The sequence below is a fragment of the Trachurus japonicus genome, chromosome 4, assembly GCF_045865225.1.
Source record: "Trachurus japonicus isolate A0001 chromosome 4, Traja_1.0".
Taxonomy (NCBI): Eukaryota; Metazoa; Chordata; class Actinopteri; order Carangiformes; family Carangidae; genus Trachurus; species Trachurus japonicus.
Window position 1 is genome coordinate 17215394 of NC_140910.1, and position 20105 is coordinate 17235498.

Below are 20105 nucleotides of genomic sequence, written 5' to 3' on the forward strand. Positions count from 1 at the left end.
GATGATACCTGACACTTACAGAACTCCCTGTTACATCTGGGGGTGATGGTAGACGCTATATAGGCACCTGAAAATAATGAACACATGATGGGTGAATTAGCTTTAGTAATGATCAGGGCCGTTGCTAGGAATTCTGGGCCCCCTTAAAGAATACTAAAGTGGGCCCCTCCCCCTAACTTTTCCTTTTTTTTCTTAGACTACGTATGTATTATCGTTTTTTATTTAGCCTTCTTTGTTTTGATGCTAATGCAGCATTACACTGCAAAAACTCAAGTATCTTAGCAAGAATATTTGTCTTATTTCTAGTCAAAATGTCATTTCTAGTCAAAACAAATCTCATTCTACTTAAAATAAGACTCATCATATTAAAAGTAGCTTGTTTTTAGACACTTTTTACTTCTTTCAAGCAGATTTTCACTTGGAATAAGTAGAAAAAATCTGATAGTGGAGCAAGTTTTTCTTCCTTATTACAAGCACAAAAAACTTACTTTCACTGGCAGATTTTTCTATTCATTGTGAATTTAAGTGAAAATGATCTAAAAACAAGTTAATTTTTAGGTAATGAGTCTTATTTTAAGTGGAAAGAGATTAGTTTTGACTAGAAATGAGACATTTGGACAAGAAATAAGACTTGGAAAGATGTTGAGTTTTTACAGTGTACTATGAGTATTAGTCAGGGTCTTACGCAGAATAAATCAGTCATACAAAGATTAGACTACTGGGGTTTTTATGGGCCCCACTGGGCGCTGGGCCCCTAGAATTATCATCACCTTTCTCCCCTGTACAACGGCCCTGGTAATGATACCAGCATACAGGAATGTAATCTCATATAAAACGTGTTGTGTTTATCTCTCTTGCACACGCAGCAGTACTTGTCATGATGAAGACATCCAGTTTGTGTTGTGAGGCTCCTCAAGCCGCTCAGTCATTGTGAAGTGATACTGCAGAGGAGGGTGCCACAGCAGGTGATTTGAGGACGTGTGCGCTGCTGTCACGGGGCAGATTTACACTTCGGACAATGACAGCAATGACATGATTTGTTTCTGCAGCCAAAACTCTCAGTCAAACTTTCAATAAATTGAGAGTGGTTCTCAGGTTGTCTGAGCTTTGTCTCAGATATCTTCACAAAACATTGACAAAACAATTGACCAATATACCAGTTCAGCAAAATTCCAAGTCAAGTTAAACCCTGACAGCAATGTATTTCAAAACAAATTTCAAGCTTACATTTGAAAATCTTCTCTACATTTTATAGGAGCCAAAGCTACAAAAAATTACACCAGCGGCGCCATATGTTCTACCCACAACCCTATGATACCACTGATTGTGAAAGAGCTTCTGAAGTTTTCACTGCTGCGTAGTGCAGTTTTATCACTCCCACATTAAACACAGTGGAAGTGTGAGTGCCGGGCTGGCTGTTTGTGTATTTATTTTTGAGAGAGGGGCAATGATAGACACCTGATTCGGGATTCGAACCGGGGCCAGCTGCAGCGAGGACTGCAGCCTCTGCATGGGGCGCCGGCTCGACCCACTGAGCTATACGGCACGTCACTCACCTTCTACTTGACCCTTTTGTCCCACCGACATTCAGTTGACCCACAAGGAGTCATCTCAGTACACATGTCAGCAGTGTTGGCTGAGCGAGGGGCCTGTCTGCTGTCTCAGGGTGCTCCCCAAGTTAACCTCAGCATGGACGATGGGAGCATTAAGTAGCAATATAAATGGAAATTAGGCCCTCCAACGTAGAGAAGACAGAGTGCAAGAAAACAATATATGTTTCCAGATAAGCAGCTCTGATAAAGATGGCATGGAAATGACTGTCTGGATTACTTGCTTGTTGTGAGGACATAATCTCCAGAGTGAAGGCCCCTTTTGAGAACTGTACAGAATGGTGTCCTTCATTTATGTGTGAATTGTTGAAATGTACTCTACGTTTGTGCTGTATTGATTGATAAATATTATTCCCCCCCGAGGAGAACTGCTGAATCATTGAAACACAGACAGCACTTTTTCTTGTAGGCACCTGGGAGAGCATAATTGTTTCCTTTCCAGTCACAATCTGCATGAATCTTTACAGAAACTATTGGCTGTGGAAAGGAAAAAAAAAAAATATATATTTTTTTTCAGTCTTTGGGGAGCAGGAAATTGGCCAACAGCCAATAGCACGTTTACAATTCTGGCCACAACACGGCTCCTCTAACTCTAGAAACACCCTGCCGCTGCTATTCACTGAGGAAAGGGGATTTGGGCTCATTCACTGAAAACATCCCTGCACTTCAAACTGTGAGCCAAATGCAGCAAGTATGGATGAAGTCCAGTGACTTATAATCTGAAAGTTCAGTGATCAGTCAAGGATCTGTCTTTTCAGGCACTCATGTTCTACCAGGGTGAAGACACCAAGAGACCTTATGAGAGAAGCTTTACGCATCTCATTCAACATATTAAAGACTATCAAATGTCTTGTGAGGGCGTGGTAGCTGCGTGAATTGTTATTTTTTTGTGATGCTACAGATCTATAGTTTTGCATACATCCTAAAAAATCCAGAAGGTGACCATGGCGACCCCTGGTGACATGATGCACCAACCATAACCCATCCATCATTATTTCAGGTGGCAATATCCATCACAAACTTTCATCACCACATGAGAATAATACTATAACAGATGCCCCAAAATGATAATCTTGTATTTGTATTTCAGATGATGCTTGACTTTTCAGCAAAACTGCACAGGAATCAAGCATTTGATCATCTGATATATGACGATGAGTGGCCTTCAGTGACCTGTAGGTGTGAATCTGTGCTCATCTTGCAATACACTGTCGACCTGCCAAGTTAGCCTCTCGCCCAGTGTGTGCTTTGATACGCTTCAGGCCTCTCTGACCCTGCACAGGATAATCGGGTGTAGAAAATGGATAGATGGATTTTTCCTGTTGTTTGTGTCGACGGAGAGCATGATTCAGCGATCAACCACTGGGACTGGGACCGGCAGGTTAGAGGAGAAGTCTATTCTCTCAGAGCTCGCCAACGTCACAAAACAATCTCACATCTCCAGCTCTACTGGACCTGCCACATTTCATTTGATGCTTGTTCATAAGACTGGGGTCGAATACCTCATCCTTCTTTATAAAAACTAAACAGAAAAACAATAGCAGTATTTTTCCAATATGATGTAGGCCCTTGAACAACACGTACTTTTCACAAATGTTTGCACTTCAACCAAAGAAGCATGCAAATGCCTGTGGAATTATGCAAATCATTTGTCACAATGAAACCTGGAAAAGCAAAAAGAGGAGACCGCACACATCAGCTCCCTTATGTGCAGATTTTTGTGCTAATAAAATCTGCACATAAGGGAGCTGATGTGTGCGTTCTCCTCTTTTTGCTTTTCCTGTCCACATTTTTTGAGGCCAGCACCTATTGAACTGGATGTGCGCGACCGTGTCTACTCTTTGTTCACAATGAAACCTGGAAACAAAGCAAGAGGAAACAGAGGCGCATATAAATAAAAAAGACGTGCTGATAGACTGAGAGAGATTTAGATGGGAGTGAAGAAATCACCACAGTAAGGAAAGATGGAGAATAAAAAGTATGGATCATAAAGTTCTGAGCGAACTTGCTTCAATAAATGTAAACAAAGTAATATACAGTCAGTGTATATCTAAACACATGTATGTCAGATCTCCACCTTATGAAATTCAAGATGTGGTAATGTGTGATAATTAAACAGGGAAGATCCATTAGATGCATTTAAATGCGAGTTCTCCTAAGAGCAGCAGTGTGCTCTGCTCTCCCTGGTGTTGTGTCTGTGTTGACAGAATCATTTCTGCTAATGTTGATGTGTTTGTACAACTCATTTATCTCAACCACAGTGACAGAGCTCGGTGTTGCTTTGTGCTTTTCAGAACTCTCCACCAGACCTAGACACTCTCACTGATGCACACAAGCAGTTGTAAAACTCATGGAGGTGGTCCAACTATAAGCTGAACCCCAGAAGTTTGGACAAAATGTCCAACTGGTTAAATGACTTGATAAGCTTTTTAATTCCAAAAGAAAAAGAAAATACTTCCTCACACTGCCTGACGTCTTGGTTTGTTTGACCTTCATCAGGTACATTGCCCACAATCCTGATGTGCAAACTAAAAGACGTACTATAGCAGCAGTGAGTGAGACACTGTCTTTTGTTGTTGTCCCTAAAGCACCAAAACTAAATTCTTCTGAGGAATCTTCTTCCAGAATTACACATGCTCATGTGTCCCTCAGAATCTAAAGCCTGTCTTCCCCTTTTTTAATTACACTAGTAAAAAGAATGATTCATGAGCAGTGTTGTGGGTAACGCGTTACAAAGTAACGCGTTAGAGTACTTTAATTACTTTTTTCGTGTAACGTGTAACGTAACGCGTTAGTTTCGTGAGTTGAGCAATCAGTAACTTAGTTATTTTTTTAAAAAAGTAATCCGTTACTTTTCGCCGGATAAGGAAAAGAAAATCCCGACTGCAGCCTGCTTTTTGTCAGACAGACTACTGTGCAACCTGCGGATGTGTCAGCCGAGGCGCAGCGCTGTGATGCGTCTGTGTCCTGCCGACCTACGTTGCCTGTGTGTGTGCGTTTCAATTCGCCGGCGAAAAGGACAAGAACATAACGGTAAAAACACTCTGCGTTGGTGATAAGCTTCTATCGACCGCAAAAAAAATCCACATCCAATTTAACATGTTAAAATCCAGAGGGCCCATTTACATGAATCAGCTCCACGTACGGACCTGCTTCTCCAGCAGCAACAAGCAGCCCGGGCCGGCTCTCAGTGCTTGCTGCTTTCAGCAGCTCAGTTCTCCCCCGGTCCAGCCCGGACCTCTACTCCATAGCTGCCGTAGCAGCAGTGTGATACCAGTACATTTAACCGCATTTTTAAAAAACTTTTATTACACACAAGGCAGGACGTTCACGTCTCGCCAGCCTCCCTCCTCTCCACACGTGAGTCCTCCATTCAAACTGACAGACAGATCGAGCAGTGAAGCCGCTGAGAGGGATTCACGGCAACTCCTGAATTTTGATCAGTTCTGCGATCAAAAAAAAAAAAAAAACACGCTATGTTGCATATTTCTGACTGTCTTTCCTGTTATTGTTATCCTGTAGAGTTAATTTGGTTGGATGACTATTCGTCAGGACTCAGTGCATTTAAAAGAGGCTGTGTGTCTGTCTGTTAAGTTGCAGCATGTGCGAGGCGCTGCAAAAGGCTTTTAATTTTTGGTAACGCATGAGTACTCTAACGCGTTACTTTTATTCATAGGTAACGCAGTAACGTAACTGATTACTTTTAACTGATGGTAACGTTGTAACTTAATTAACTACTTTCAAAAGTAACTATACCCAACACTGTTCATGAGGCTGATTTAGGGTTGTTGCCATATGCCAGTGATTCACACTCACTTCATCCTCTAAAAGAGGAATCTAATTCACTCATTTCCTCCACATTCTCCCAATGAGACTAAAAACCCGAAATGATGCCGTCCGCTCATTGACAGGGGAATTACACAGTCGGTGTCGGCAGCGAAGTGACAGGAGTGAGACAGAGGAGTTTTAAGTGAATAGCTGTTGATGCATGCTGATGCAGCCTGATGGAATAAAACATTTAGCTTGAATTCACAAACTAAACTAATTAGGGCTGCGCGATATTGGGAAAAAATGACATTGCAATATTTTCATTTTCTGCAATTTTCCTGCGATATATATTGCGATATTAAAGAAACAAGGACTGTCAAATGATTACAATTTTTAATGTTATAGAAACCGAAAGATAGACGACAAAAGACATAAACCTAACCGGGCTCACAGAGAGAGAGCGGCACAATGAGCTGGTTCAGAGCTTTTCTGAAGCGAAACAAAAGTTGAAATGTTAAAAAAGAGAGAGAGAAAACATTGCAATCCTGTGATGTGGCTATCGCACATGCGCAATGTAAAACGATATATTGTGCAGCCCTAATTTAAATATCTGTATTAACTGTATCAATCTGCATCTGCTTTTTTCCATAATTGTTCCTGACTGGGACACTTGTATTATCCACCAACGGTTTGGTAAGTGCTCAGCAGTTTGTACTGGTTGCATTCATTCTCTACAAGGAGAAAGATGCAAATGAAATGCAGCAGGCAAGTGTCTGCAAGGTCACACCTGCTGATGGTAAGTGGGTTACTTGAATTTCCATGAAGTGAGCACATTATGGTCTGAGGGTCAGAGGCTTTCCTACTGGTTTAAAGTGTGTGCCATGGGAATACCCTATACTACACAGCCTATCAGCAAGGTACTTGAATGTTTTTTCTTCTGTAGCTGCCATCCTATGAGAAATCAGCAGGCAAATGAATGTGCTCATGTTGTGCTATGTGTCTGACATTTTATCTTAACAAATACACCAGCTTGGTGCTATCTGTAAAAACAGATCAGACAAATGAACCCTGTGACAGAAATTATATTTGACTGCACCCATGCAAAGACTTTTGATTGGCATACAGTAGAAGAGCTGCAGATGTGTATTTGTGAATGTTTGTTGTTGCTCACACACAGCAGACTCGATTTAAATGAAAAGAGAAGAACTGCGAACTCCCTTGAAGGCAATATAGCAGCTTTACCAGTGTTATGTAAGGCAGTGATTGCTCCTCTTAAAGTCACTGGTATATCTGTGCTTTTCTCAACCCCAAGGGCTGACTTTATAACATGCGGAAATATCAGAAGTTTGGCTCCCACTTAAATAAAACAATGAAATGAATGGTTGTTTGTAACAACTGGCTATTTTACACATTAACATACATTACCACAACTCATCTAAGATCATACAAAACCTAAAACTCTTTAATATCCTTGTATTCAGCTGTTTAACCTTGAGACGTGCGGTTACTTCTGTTTTCTCCCCTCAGGGATTCCCATCCATACTTAGATCTACTGCGTTGACCGAACTCAGCGTTGGCTCGTGACCTGCATAATAAAATAAAGTGAACTTGACTCAGCTCGGCAGAGGGAAGTAAATGATAGAGGCAATGCTCATCTCAGTGTGTGGTGCCATTTGAACAATTCATTCAGGTGCAAAATAAAACAGTGCAGTCAGTGCTCATCTCATGGCAGCCTGCAGATATTTGCTGAGGCATACTGCTGGTTAGTTATAGGCTACATTTGATCTGCACTTGCGTACACAGATCAATTAGTGTGGTGTATTTCCCTAACAACTCACAGGACGCAGTCACTCTTACTGCAAATTCAACTTTTACTTGGCTCATGACAACACAGAATATATCCCAGCATTCCCTATGGCACAACCAAAGTCACAAAATACAAAACTATACTACAAATTACAAAGTCTGATACTTTGTCTAAAGCCGTTAGCCTTCAGATGCAAAAACAAATCAAATCTTTTGAAAACTAACACAGTGTAATTAAGTGTCACCAACACACAACACTTAACAAACTAGTGGTATAGCACATGTACAGTAAAGGTTTTGTGTTTTGCAGCAGCTTTCTGCAGTAGTTTGTCTGTCGCCAGACTGTTATGTAACATAGCAATTTCAAGTCAAAGAAGCAAACAAGTTCATCACAGTTTCTCCCCCTGAAAACAGAGGATGTAAAAATAGAAGAACAAAAACAGCATCATTCATCTGTTTCTGTTCATACATCTTACAGTTGATTCTCCACACTGACTCAACACAATGATGGCTGATTCGCCAGCTCAGTGAATGTAATTTAAAAAAAAAACAACAGAAAGTGGATTTTCATTTGTAATGACTCATTCTATGCAATGCAGCTACAGTACCCAAGGACAGAGGATTGAGTCATTTAAATGTGAGGACAATCTCCTAAAGCCTTCACTTTCATTGCATGAGGCAAAGGGCACTCTCTTCCACAGATCCCTCTGATGTCAAGTTCAGAGGTCACTAAAGGTCACCAGTAATTGGTCACTGATGAATTAGGTGTTTTCAGACCGGCACAGACACGGCTAATCAGCATGTAATCCGTGTGTGTTTGCTCAGTGAAGCAATCTAAGTTTCTGACTGAGCAATGTTGGAATAAGATGTTGTTCCTGACTTTGATGCCATGTAAATTAGCACCTGCATTGCTGAGTCACCAAGAGTGCAGAAAAAACAATGTAAAATGACTAAGACTCATTTAAATATTGTCAGGCTATTTTTAAACATTAGAAATTTTCCAAAAGGAAAAATCTTCCCCTGTATCTTGGAGACTATATTTAGAGTCAGTGAGAGAAAATAATGTTTTGAATTTGATTCGAGTGAGCTAATAAGTGGTTTATCGTTGGTCATACATGGGGAAAAAATCTACTCACAGAGGAGGGAAAGTGTGCGTGACAGGTGCTTGTGTTAGTCTGCAAATAAAGTGATGAAAACATGATGACTAAAGAGTTACAACAACTGGACTGACATCGCATGTGTTTCCTATAAGCAGCAAGTACAAAAAATATCTATACCTGTATGCCGGCTGTTTTTCCTTCTGCTCACTTGTCACAATGGTGAGAAGACTGAGTAGGCTGAGAGAGAGACATAGTCACAGACAGGTAGAGAGAGAGAGTAATAGAGAAAGAGTGAGAGATTCTACACTACATTGCCAGGTTTTGCGCTCCATCATTTATCCATCTCATTTAGTTTATATCAGATATAGCCTGGTGGAATCACCCAACCTTGGCAGTGATTATGCTCACTTTGTCAGTCAATCTCTTAGCATTGCTCCCACTCTCATGGGGTCCCACAGTTACATCCTACACTCTAAGAAATGAAATGTTGGTTTTACTTAACGGAGTTATGTCAACTTTTCCCACGAAACTGTGTTGTTTAAATAGGAAAAGCAATATACTATTAATGTGAATAACACATATTAAGTAAATCCAACTTAACTATCTTACTTTAAAGCTACATAATATCACCAAATTGCATAACCACAACAATGTTATGTTGGTTTTACTGACACCTCATTCAATTAACTTAATATGATTGAGTTCAATTTACTTAACTCATATTATTAGGTTTGTGTTAATACAATAACTCAAATGAATACAATTTAAGTTGCTTAAATTCAGTTAATCCTTTATTTTACTCAGGACTGGAAGCATTATTATTACAAATAACAAAGTCATGAGTACAGTCTAAATGTATGTAACAACACTCATCCCTGACCAATATCCCCAAACATGTGGCTTTCTTTACAATCACAAACATTAATGCATTTTTATCAGTTGTATGTTTGCTGTTGACCTCTTATTTATGTTTCAGAGTGTTTGTGAAGGTATTTTATGTAATGTACTGTATGAGTGTTGTATGCGGCATTGTGTGTTTGTAGCTGTATGATGATTTTGCATGTGTGGATGCTGCTAAGTGTGTATGTGCGTGAGTGTGTGCGACTAAATTTACTGCAAATAATCTTACTTTGACCTCCACTTGAATGGAATCCAACTCTGTACCACAGGTGGGAGTGTCAAACACAAGTACAGACAAACAAAATAACATGTTGAAGATTAACAGTTGTGTCCAGCATCAGTCCACAGTCCAAAAACATTCAGTTTTTTTTTCTTGAGTAAGAATCATCAGAAAGCCAAGCACAGTTCTTATCCACAGTCTTGCTGGCAATCTTTGTCCTTGATGAACTGCACCGTAGTAGAGAACTTGTTTCCATCATGGCAGGTTCTTGGGATAGATCATGTCTAAACAATACGTAGATTGACCCAACGGGGCTGCACATCTCTCAGGTCTTGTAGCACTGTACATTCTTCAACGATGATGCCAACATCCACAGGCGGATCTGTTCCGTCTTCTCCCTCTCGTTTACACAGCGTGAATTTCCAAATCCACTTCCTCCACTTCTCCCACTCCACCAACATCAGCATCCTAATGGCAGAAAGAAACAGTATTAATCAAGCATATGTATTATAAATGTTATTTTGTATTAGCATTTGATTGAGTCTTAAAAGAATAAGACTTTTAATTGTGTTTTTCTTGTCAGGAAATCACAAGTAATCATGGCAGCACAAACCCAGAATTTTAGGAATTTTTGCAAATTAATTAAAGAAAAACTGAAATAAAATACCTGAACATAAGTATTTAGACCCTTTACTCTGACAAAGATCACTGTGGCTGAGCTCCAGAGATCCTGTGTGGAGATGGGAGAAAGCTCCAGAAGGTCAACCATCACTGCAGCCTCCACCAATCTGGTCAGTATGGAAGAGTGGACGGACGAAAGTCTCTACTCAGTACTCGATACATGAAAGGCTGCATAGAGTTTGCAAACAACCACCGAAAGGCTGTGAGTAATGATGATGGTTGACCTTCTGGAACTTGATCCCATCTCCACACAGGATGTCTGGAGCTCAGCCACAGTGATCTTTGGGTTCTTGGTTTCCTCTCTGACCAAGGTTCTTCTCCAACTGTTCGGCTCAGAGCTGTAAGGCCTTCTTTATACAGGTGTGTACCTTTCAAATCATGTCCAAACTATTTAACTCAAAACAGCTAGACTCTAATGAAGTTGTTGAACCATCTCAAAGATGAAAAAAATAATTTGACGGCACCTGAATGACCTACGTGAGTGTCAGAGCAAAGGGTCTAAATACTTAACGTTCAGGTGATATTTCAGTTTTTCTTTAACTAATTTGCAAAACTTTCTAAAATTGTGGGTTTGTGCTGTCATGATGGGGTAGTGTTTTTTTTTTTAACATAAAGCTGCAACATTACAAATGGTGACAAATTTAAGGGGTTCTGAATACTTTCCCATACCCACTGTATGTCAACAGTGTTTAAAAAAAGAAAGATTTTTCTATATTAAAGCAGAAGTAAGTGATATATTTGTGTTAATATAAGTCTTAAATAGTTATATCTTCCGACAGCAATCACTTACATAGAGTGTTTGGTCTGAAACACGGGTCTGTCAGTCCCTCTGCTCTGCTCTGAGCCCAGGAGAAAACATTTATCGTATCCTACAGTTTTTATCCAATGAGGAGAGAGAACGGCATGCAGGGCTGTGTGTGCAGCCAAGGGACGCCGTGAATGTGGCGACGTAGGGACGAGGACTGTTATGGTGCGTTCAAGGAAACTCGTATTTTTCCGACCGTGAAGTCGTACCAGTTCGATCTGGTACGAGTTCACGGGTCAGAAGTTACGAGTGGCCGTTATAGTGACTTTCACCGGTAAAACAGGTCGGAAAAACACGAGTGGGTTGCCTGGAACGCTACAAAGTCGTAAGTTGTGACTTGAAGCTGTAATTTACGATTTCAAAAGCCTGCCTGGAACGCAGCATTAGCGAAAACGACCGGACCACTTACTTCTGCTTTAATCAACTAAATCTAAAGCTATGTTTGATCGACAGTGTCATAACTTACCATATACTCCTTGACAAGGTTGTCAAGATATCCATTTAAGTATGCATTCTGGTCTTCTTCGATTCTTGGCCTCTGTGGGAGACCAAAAACAGATTTTAATAAACCTTTTTAAATGGTTTCTGATTTGTGATTAGTAACATAAGAGTGACATAAACTAGAGGAATATAGAATTATGAAACTGAATTAAAAACTATGTTAATGATAGATGCTCATGAGTTAAAGCAGAAGTAAGTGATATATTTGTGTTAATATAAGTCTTAAATAGTTATATCTTCCCACAGCAATCACTTCTATAGAGTGTTTGGACTGAAACACGGGTCTGTCAGTCTGCTCTGCTCTGAGCCCAGGAGAAAACTTTTCTCGTATCCTACAGTTTTTATCCAATGAGGAGAGAGAACGGCATGCAGGGCTGTGTGTGCAGCCAAGGGACGCCGTGAATGTGGTGACGTAGGGACGAGGACTGTTATGGTGCGTTCAAGGAAACTCGTAACTCGTGTTTTTCCGACCTGTGAAGTCGCACCAGTTCGATCTGGTACGAGTTCACGGGTCGGAAGTTACGAGTGGCCGTTATAGTGACTTTCACAGGTAAAACAGGTCGGAAAAACACGAAACACAACAAGTCGTAAGTTGTGACTTAAAGCTGTAATTTACGGTTTCAAAAGCCTGCCTGGAACGCAGCATTAGCCAAAACGACTGGATCGCTTACTTCTGCTTTAATAATAATGAATTTGATTATGATAAGGGACTAAAGCATATTTAAACTTGATTCAAACTCAAAAAACAAGGGAAAGAGGTTAAATATAGTAATACCAAACAGCTTTTTTATGTTAAGAGTAAATGCTGAGGGTACACACCTGGTCCATGGCTACCAGGATTGGGCTGATACTGCGTGTTGTTGCCCCTCCCGTCATCATCCTGTTGGGTCACAAGGGTCAAAAGCAGGGAGTCGGTGGTAAAGTGGGTGGACTCTGCATTTACCTGCAACAGATAGGACAGAATTTCACATGAAACCAAAAATGATCACATAATGTGGAAGTGTAAACATAAACATCTGTTTTAGTGACTGGTACCTGGTAGGAGTGACGTTTGCACCTCCACATCCAGAGCCTAAAAAGAAGAGAGATTTTTTACAATATGATATAGCCTAACATTTAAAAAAAAAAAAAACTATTTAAGTGTTACACTTACAACAGTGGCACAATATTTCAGTGGTACACCCTGAACTAATTTATCCCTACCAAACGTCAGAGATAAACATTTTAAACAGCCTTCTGGGAGAGAAGTAACGTTAGTAGGCTACTTTAAAAGCACAGATGTTAAACACAAAACACTCCTGCGTCACATTTACAGAACGTATTGAAAGTTTGAAACTGATACATTATTTAAACCAGAGTCTCTGAAATTAATTTTCATGTCACATCTGCTTAGCGTGACCCACAACGTGTGTAATTAACGTTATCCACAACACCTGCATGTCTGTTGCAGGGCTAACAGCTAAAACTTTCCACATTGAATACTAACAAACCTATCACTCACCCAGCACGATCTGTGTAACCAAAAACACCACAGCTACACTCCTGTTAGGTGTTATAAAGTAAAAAAAAAAATCGCTGACGGCATGTTTTTTTTTTTATACCAAGTGACGAGCCCACAAGAACGTTGCTAACGTTAGCAAGAAACCGTGTGTGCATTTTAAGCTAGCAATGACAATTAAACTCTATCAAACTAAATGACCGAGTGCAATAAAAACTGAAAACTCTTATCGTCGGTTAGCACAACGTACAGTTTAACACTGTATTATTTAGGAAACTTTTGTACTTACCAAATCTTTTAAGGACGTTGACTTCCCCCAGAGCTGTGAGCACATTGCACTGCAGTGACGGTTGAAAGTGAAAGAAAGTACCCTACTGCGCATGTCTGACACCTGCGTGGGCGTGCATGTATGATTTAATTGAGATAGTTATGTTAGTTTGAACTTGCTGTGTTTTGTAGCCTTAACATCTCATTTTATTACGTTATTCCAAAGAAACCTTATTATGTTTTAAGTAAAAACCTAATAATTATAGTAATTTCACCATAACAAAGTGACATAGTATGAACAACATGGCAATTTCATTTCTTAGAGTGTAAGAGTGGCACATTGCAGAGTCAATAAAAGAAACAGGAGCCACACACGCCATTTCTGTTTGCTACTGGGGCTGATTTGCATTCTCAGGTTCAGAAGCACATCAGTAAAATAAGGTCTGGTTCCTGACATCAGGTTTGTAAATGCTTACTCGAGATGAGTTCAAATGCAGTGACGGTTTACAATCACACAATTTGTAGAAATGAACTATCATGACTGGTTTTACATAATTATATTGCAAAGACGTTGATATGCATGAATACAGTAATCGTCATGGACAGATGACAACTCAGCAAAAACAACTCTAGTGAGTGAAAATGGGTAAAATACATCCTACTGGGTATCTGGACCAGTGATAGAAGTTATCAATAAATAGAGTACATAGTATTTTTTATGTTGACATTTGATCATTTGCAAAAACAAAGTTCTTCTGAGGCTGATAATATCATTAGTTTAGCAGGTATTTGGTCACAAGCAAAAGTTCTGGCCAAATGTAGATTTTGACTGGCGATCACACTACACAAAAAGTTGAGGGATTACTACAAGTCCCCTTGGGTGAACGTGAATGTGAGGACCAAATTTCACTCACTACATTTCACTCGAAACCACATTAAGATTCAGCATAGGAATCATAAGTACTGTATGTAGAGGTTTCCTGGCAATTCATCCAGTGCTTTGAGTCGACTGATAGGTCAAAACCATTAGTGAAAACAGAATAAACCACACTGACACCGACACAGTGACTCTTTACAACAAAGACAAACAGCAAACGCATGAATTGCGTCCACACAGTATTTAACTGTTCCGATACCATATGGTGATGTGATTAACATACATTTAATGGCGTGTTTAAGTGTCCAGTGTCAATTTGTCCAAACAGCAGCCAGCTGTTGCGGTGTGAGGGGTCAGTGCGGGATTGTCCCGACTCCATATGACAGCACACAGGTGCCAGAGAGAACCAGGGTGGGCAGCTAAATCACACAGCGAGGATGTGCTTTCTTTCAGTGGCTGTGTCAAGATGCCCTTGAGAAAAACAGTGAATGTCCCAGTGGACAGGCTTAACAGGCAGGACCATTTGTGGATGGATGTAGACGATTGTGCAGCTCCCAGCTGAGAATATACCTGTGTAACTGATTTTTTTTAAAGCCATAAGGAGTGAGGACTGAAAATCTGACATGCAGGAATAAAAGGGAAGTCCTCAGGTGCATTATATTAATGTATAGTATAGGTGTGTACAACGTTTCTATGACTGCAAGAAACACTGTACTCAGAAAGAACCATTGACACTGTTTTCACATCATTAGATTTGTCTCTGAACTCTTGTTCTATCAGTCTAATATTGACAAAAGATGAGTAATGCACTTTAAGCTCTGTTGAGCTTTGCTCTTAACTCTAAAGCCAATCGTCCACTGAGGCCTGAACTGAGCCAGAATCATAAGGTCCATGACTGTGAGTTTTACTCTGAAAGGTCAGGCTGGGTTGGTTCCGCTGACTGACTGGAAAGCATGAGCAGCAATGGCTGAAGAGGCAGTAATTAAAGTGCATCATCCACACTCATACTGCACAAAATCAGGATCTCTCTCTTTGACTGCCAGGTGATCGCTGAGACCTCCAGTCAATAAACAACCCGGAACTGATCACTGAAGCTTAACAGGAAGAAGAGGAGTTTACTTAAGGCTGTGACTGAGTTCACTTCACAGAGTCATTCTAGCGACGAGAACTATCATTTGTGCAGAGTTATATTAAAGCCAATAACAGAGTGGAGATACATGACGCAGCAGGAACAAAAGATCTAAATTAATTCAACTTCTGTCCACTGCGCAGCCCCACACAAACCGCCCCGCTCACAAATCACCTCTGCAAAGCAATTCCATCTCTAAAAGTCATTCCAGTTGATTGAGAAGGACAAGAACAGTCTTTAATAATCCAACAGCCAAGAGAGGGAGGAGATGTGACCCTATTTCTGGTTTATAATGTGTTTGTGCTGGGAATGAGGAAATTAATGAGGCTTACCATGGGAGGGCATGCACTGTATGGAGTGGGTGGAGCCAGGGGTGAGTGTGTAAAACATTTTTACTGTATGTGTCCTCTAACACGGTGATAGACAGGAGTCACCATTTATAAAGATTCTGTTTAAGCATTTGCAATTGTAAATTCATATCAAGTGTTGTGGCAATAAGATATAGAAGCACTTCTTGTGTGATGGATAAGTTTTATTTTGACCTCAATTTACACAACCATGCGGTTTATTGGCAAGATTTTCTTTGCATTATGGGAGCTGTCCAGTGCAATCACAGTGTTTTGTCACCTACCTCTGAGCAGCATTTGCTTCAATTAAGGATTTAATTTATTTTCTCAAAGGCACCTTGCAGGTAGAGTGGTGCTCAAACTCTTGCATAGTTTCATGGTATGAACTGAAAGAGTGAAACAATTCACACTTACTAGAAATAACATCAGGTATTCAAAAAGAAAATAATAACATGTTAAAGGACAATTCCATCCGAATTCAACTCGGGGGTGTATTTTCCTATCATTTTAGGTCTAATAGAATGAATCTGAAGATTTTCAGTTTAATCGCTCCTGTTTTGCGGTAGTTGCGTCTGTCCCCGCATCGCCACGGCAGCAATGAATGGGAGTGGATGTAAGTTCTGCTGCTTAGGCTGTTTCCAGCCCTCAAAGCTGCAATTTTTTTCCACAGACAGCGTCAGATGGCGACTCAAACATGCACCGAGAAGTTTATTTACTTCAAGCAAGCCGACATGTTTGTAAAACTAGATCTAATTCAAAGTCTCCCGGAGTCTCGCGCGAGACCCAGTTGCCGTGCTCGGTGTGTTCAGGTGCAGTGGGAAAAGCTACCGTTTGTGTCATAAACACAGGAATATCAACTCTTTACTTGCTTCAAGTAAAAAAAACTTCTCGGCGCATGTTTGAGTGGCCACCTGACGCTGTCTGTGGAAAAAAATGTACACTTGAAGCAAGTAAAGAGTTGAAATTCCTGTGTTTATGACACAGGCGGTAGCTCCTACTGCACCTGAACACACCAGCACTGCAACTTCGGGCTCGCGCGAGACTCCGGGAGACTTTGAATTAGATCTAGTTTTACAAACATGTCGGCTTGCTTGAAGTAAATAAACTTCTCGGTGCATGTTTGAGTCGCCATCTGACGCTGTCTGTGGAAAAAAATTGCAGCTTTGAGAGCTGTAAACAGCCTAAACAACGGAATTTACATCTACACCCATTCATTGCTGCCGTGGCGATGCGCGGACAGATGCAACTACCGCAAAACAGGAGCAATTAAACTGAAAATCTTCAGATTCATTCTTTTAGACCTAAAATTATATGAAAATACACCCCCGAGTTGAATTCGCCTGGAATTGTCCTTTAAAATGCGTATATTAAAATACCAACCAAAATGTTGTTAAAGTTTTTGGCTCACTGTGCTCAATACACAACCAATGAACAGAAGCAGTGTATTCAGCCATATTCTGGCAACGCCATCCATTTGTAATACCCTGGACATGCAACTGGACAAGAGACAAATAGACTGTGAAACCTGCACCACTGCTGTGTCTCAGCAACCTGCAAAACTTGTTGTCATGACTCTACAGAGGCACAAAATCCTTCCACTCCAGTTGAAATGTGAAAAGCTGCTATTATGTGGATTTCACACAGCAACATTATGCCCGCATGCACGCTGTGTCTACCACTGTAAGTCTATCCAGCTAATTATCCCTTTGTGCTGTTGTGTGTGTTGGGAGGTCACAGAAGTGTTATTGGCTGTCACCACTGACAGGCGGCACTGAGAGATGATCACACCATCTCTGTGTCAGCCTGAAAGCCTGAATACACCGCACCCGGTCAAAACACACACCGGGCAAGCAGCCAACTCGGATGGGATTTAGACAAGTGAGTGAAAAAACCACACGCACAATTCAGTCTAATTCTTCGTGAGACAAATGACATTTTTAGTCATCCAGGTTGAATATAAAAATATCCGTGTCACACTTGGCACGAATGCGTTTGGCTCAGATCTAAATCCAGCTGAAAACACAAAATGTTGGCTTACATAGCTATGTCTATAAATACACTTTGAAATCATTTGATGAGGTGCCAGTGGTTTTACTCTTGGTCAAATGTTCCTGTCTAAATGTCAAAATGCTACATTTTACCTGCCGCTAACAAACTGTGGGTGTGTGTCCAATGAAAAACATTGTGATGTGATGAGACGCCTCTGCACCAGCCAAACAAGCTACTGATGTCACAAACTTTTAAACCTAGCAATAAACAAACCAGGGAGTTTTCATTTAACAGTAAAAAAAAAAAAAAAAGCAGATTAGTCAGATTAAAGAAGAGTTACATGAACACACATCTGTGAACAATAATCCAGGAATCAATAGTTGCTCTAGCACCAGCTCACAACTAAAATCACACACAACAAATAACATTCCCTCGCTCTTTTTTCTCTTATTTGTAACACTGTATTTCTTTCTAACAACATAAATACCCCATGATGTGTGCTATAATGCAGTGGGACTGCATTATAGCACACGCATTTGTCTAAACAACCCATTTTCTGTTATTTGCATTCCCTGTATCCAGAATCCACAGCAGAAAGTAGTGAATAAATACATTTCACAGTACTTTAGTGCATTAAAACCCTGTAATATCCTCATATGTCTTGTAGGAATTTGGAGAGTTATGGGCAAAGCAGCAAGCTAAACATACTTCTTGTAAAGATTGACAATGGATGGATGGAAGTGTACAGTACAGTGAGCTGAAAACCATGTTTGATGACAGATCAAAGAGTGCGATTGCAAATCAGTAAACAATCAGATTCCACAAGAAAGAATGAGACAGAGGTTGCTGTAAAAAGTTAAGTTAGTGCATTAATAAGTAAACTTTAGACTCACTGTCAAACATGCTGCCTCACTGTTCTGTATTCACATTTCAGTTTTTATACAGTATAAATAATTTCAATGTTGTTTCCGAGACATTGTGTTGTTCTCCCATTGTTTTGTCAACACGTCCTGAACTAATTTAACATCATTACATAATTTCACAATCATACTTTATTTGAACTTGCAAACATTCTGTGTTGCACGGTCCTCAAATTGCGCTTGCGATTCTTTAAAGCAGAAGTAAGCAATATTTTTGTGTTAATATAAGTCTTAAATAGTTCTATCTTCCCACAGCAATCAGTGTTTGGACTGAAACACGGGTCTGTCAGTCCCTCTGCTCTGCTCTGAGCCGAGGAGAAAACGTGGTAACACTTTACAATAAGGGTCCCTTAATTAACGTTAGTTAGTACATTATTAAGCATTAATTAACTTTTTACAGATATATTAACAATCATTATTATGTATTACTTAGGATTAGGAGACACATTAATTAATGTAGCCTATTAGTAAACTGTTAATCAATGTTTACTACTCAAAGTTAGTAATAAAAGTTGAATTATGTAGTTATCATTATGTATGCATTACTTAGCATTAATTAACACATTAGTTTATATATTAATGCTTAATAATGTACTAACTAACGTTAATTAAGGGACCCTTATTGTAAAGTGTTACCGAAAACTTTTCACGTTTTCCTACAAGTTTTATCCAATGAGGAGAGAGAACGGCATGAAGGGCTGTGTGTGCAGCCAAGGGATGCACCTGAATGTGGTGACGTAGGGACGAGGACTGTTATGGTGCGTTCAAGGCAACCCGTAACTCGTGTTTTTCCGACCTGTGAACTCGTACCAGTTCGATCTGGTGCGACTTCACGGGTCGGAAGTTACGAGTGGCCGTTATAGTGACTTTCACAGGTAAAACAGGTCAGAAAAACACGAGTGGGTTGCCTGGAACGCTACAAAGTCGTAAGTTGTGACTTGAAGCTGTAATTTACGGTTTCAAAAGCCTGCCTGGAACGCAGCATTAGCCAAAACGACCGGATCGCTTACTTCTGCTTTAACATCATTACATAATTTCACAATCATACTTTATTTGAACTTGCAAACATTCTGTGTTGCACGGTCCTCAAATTGCACTTGCGATTCTTTAACTACTATATGTTGTCTTTGTCAAAGTTACACAACGATGGCTCACAGGATACTCACTTCCAGAACGCCACAAACACAGCAGCACGTGGCTGTCTGGGTGTTAATAGGATCTCTAATTAGGCTCTGTGTGAAACTTAGGTAGTTATCAACCTCCTGCGTCAATTAACCACCTTCAGGCTACACAGTCTGGATCGCTGCATCTGTCTCATATCTCATTTCTTCATATCTCCATCACTTTGTTCTGAAGGTGTCAGGTTTCTATTCACTGGAGAGAACAAGCAAATGAGACGAGCACAGGGAGAGAGAATGAGAGCAAGAGATCAGATACGGGGATGACTAACTGCTCATTGTTTTGGACAGGGAACTTGTTCTCATATGAGGCCCGAACCCGCTTCACCGCGGTAACGACAAACTGCAGTGACAACTTGTTTGGTGTACACACATCCTCTCCTTCCCTTTGAGGTGCAGGATTTATGATGCAGCGTTGTTGGAACAGTCAAAAACAATGAATGCACGAGACAGATGTATCACTGGAACAAGCTGGCTGCACACACTAACATCATAAACTAATGCAGAAT

The 20105-nt window shown here is 40.3% G+C and overlaps 1 long non-coding RNA gene across 1 annotated transcript in view; it reads right to left on the reverse strand.

Annotated features, from left to right (window-relative positions):
* Positions 1-867: 867 nt before the first annotated feature.
* LOC146988769 (uncharacterized) overlaps positions 868-20105 on the reverse strand; it is a 133565-nt gene continuing 114327 nt past the window's right edge. Inside the window, exon 3 of the long non-coding RNA XR_015035720.1 lies at positions 868-988. This is a non-coding gene — a long non-coding RNA (uncharacterized LOC146988769). The remainder of the gene's footprint in view (positions 989-20105) is intronic.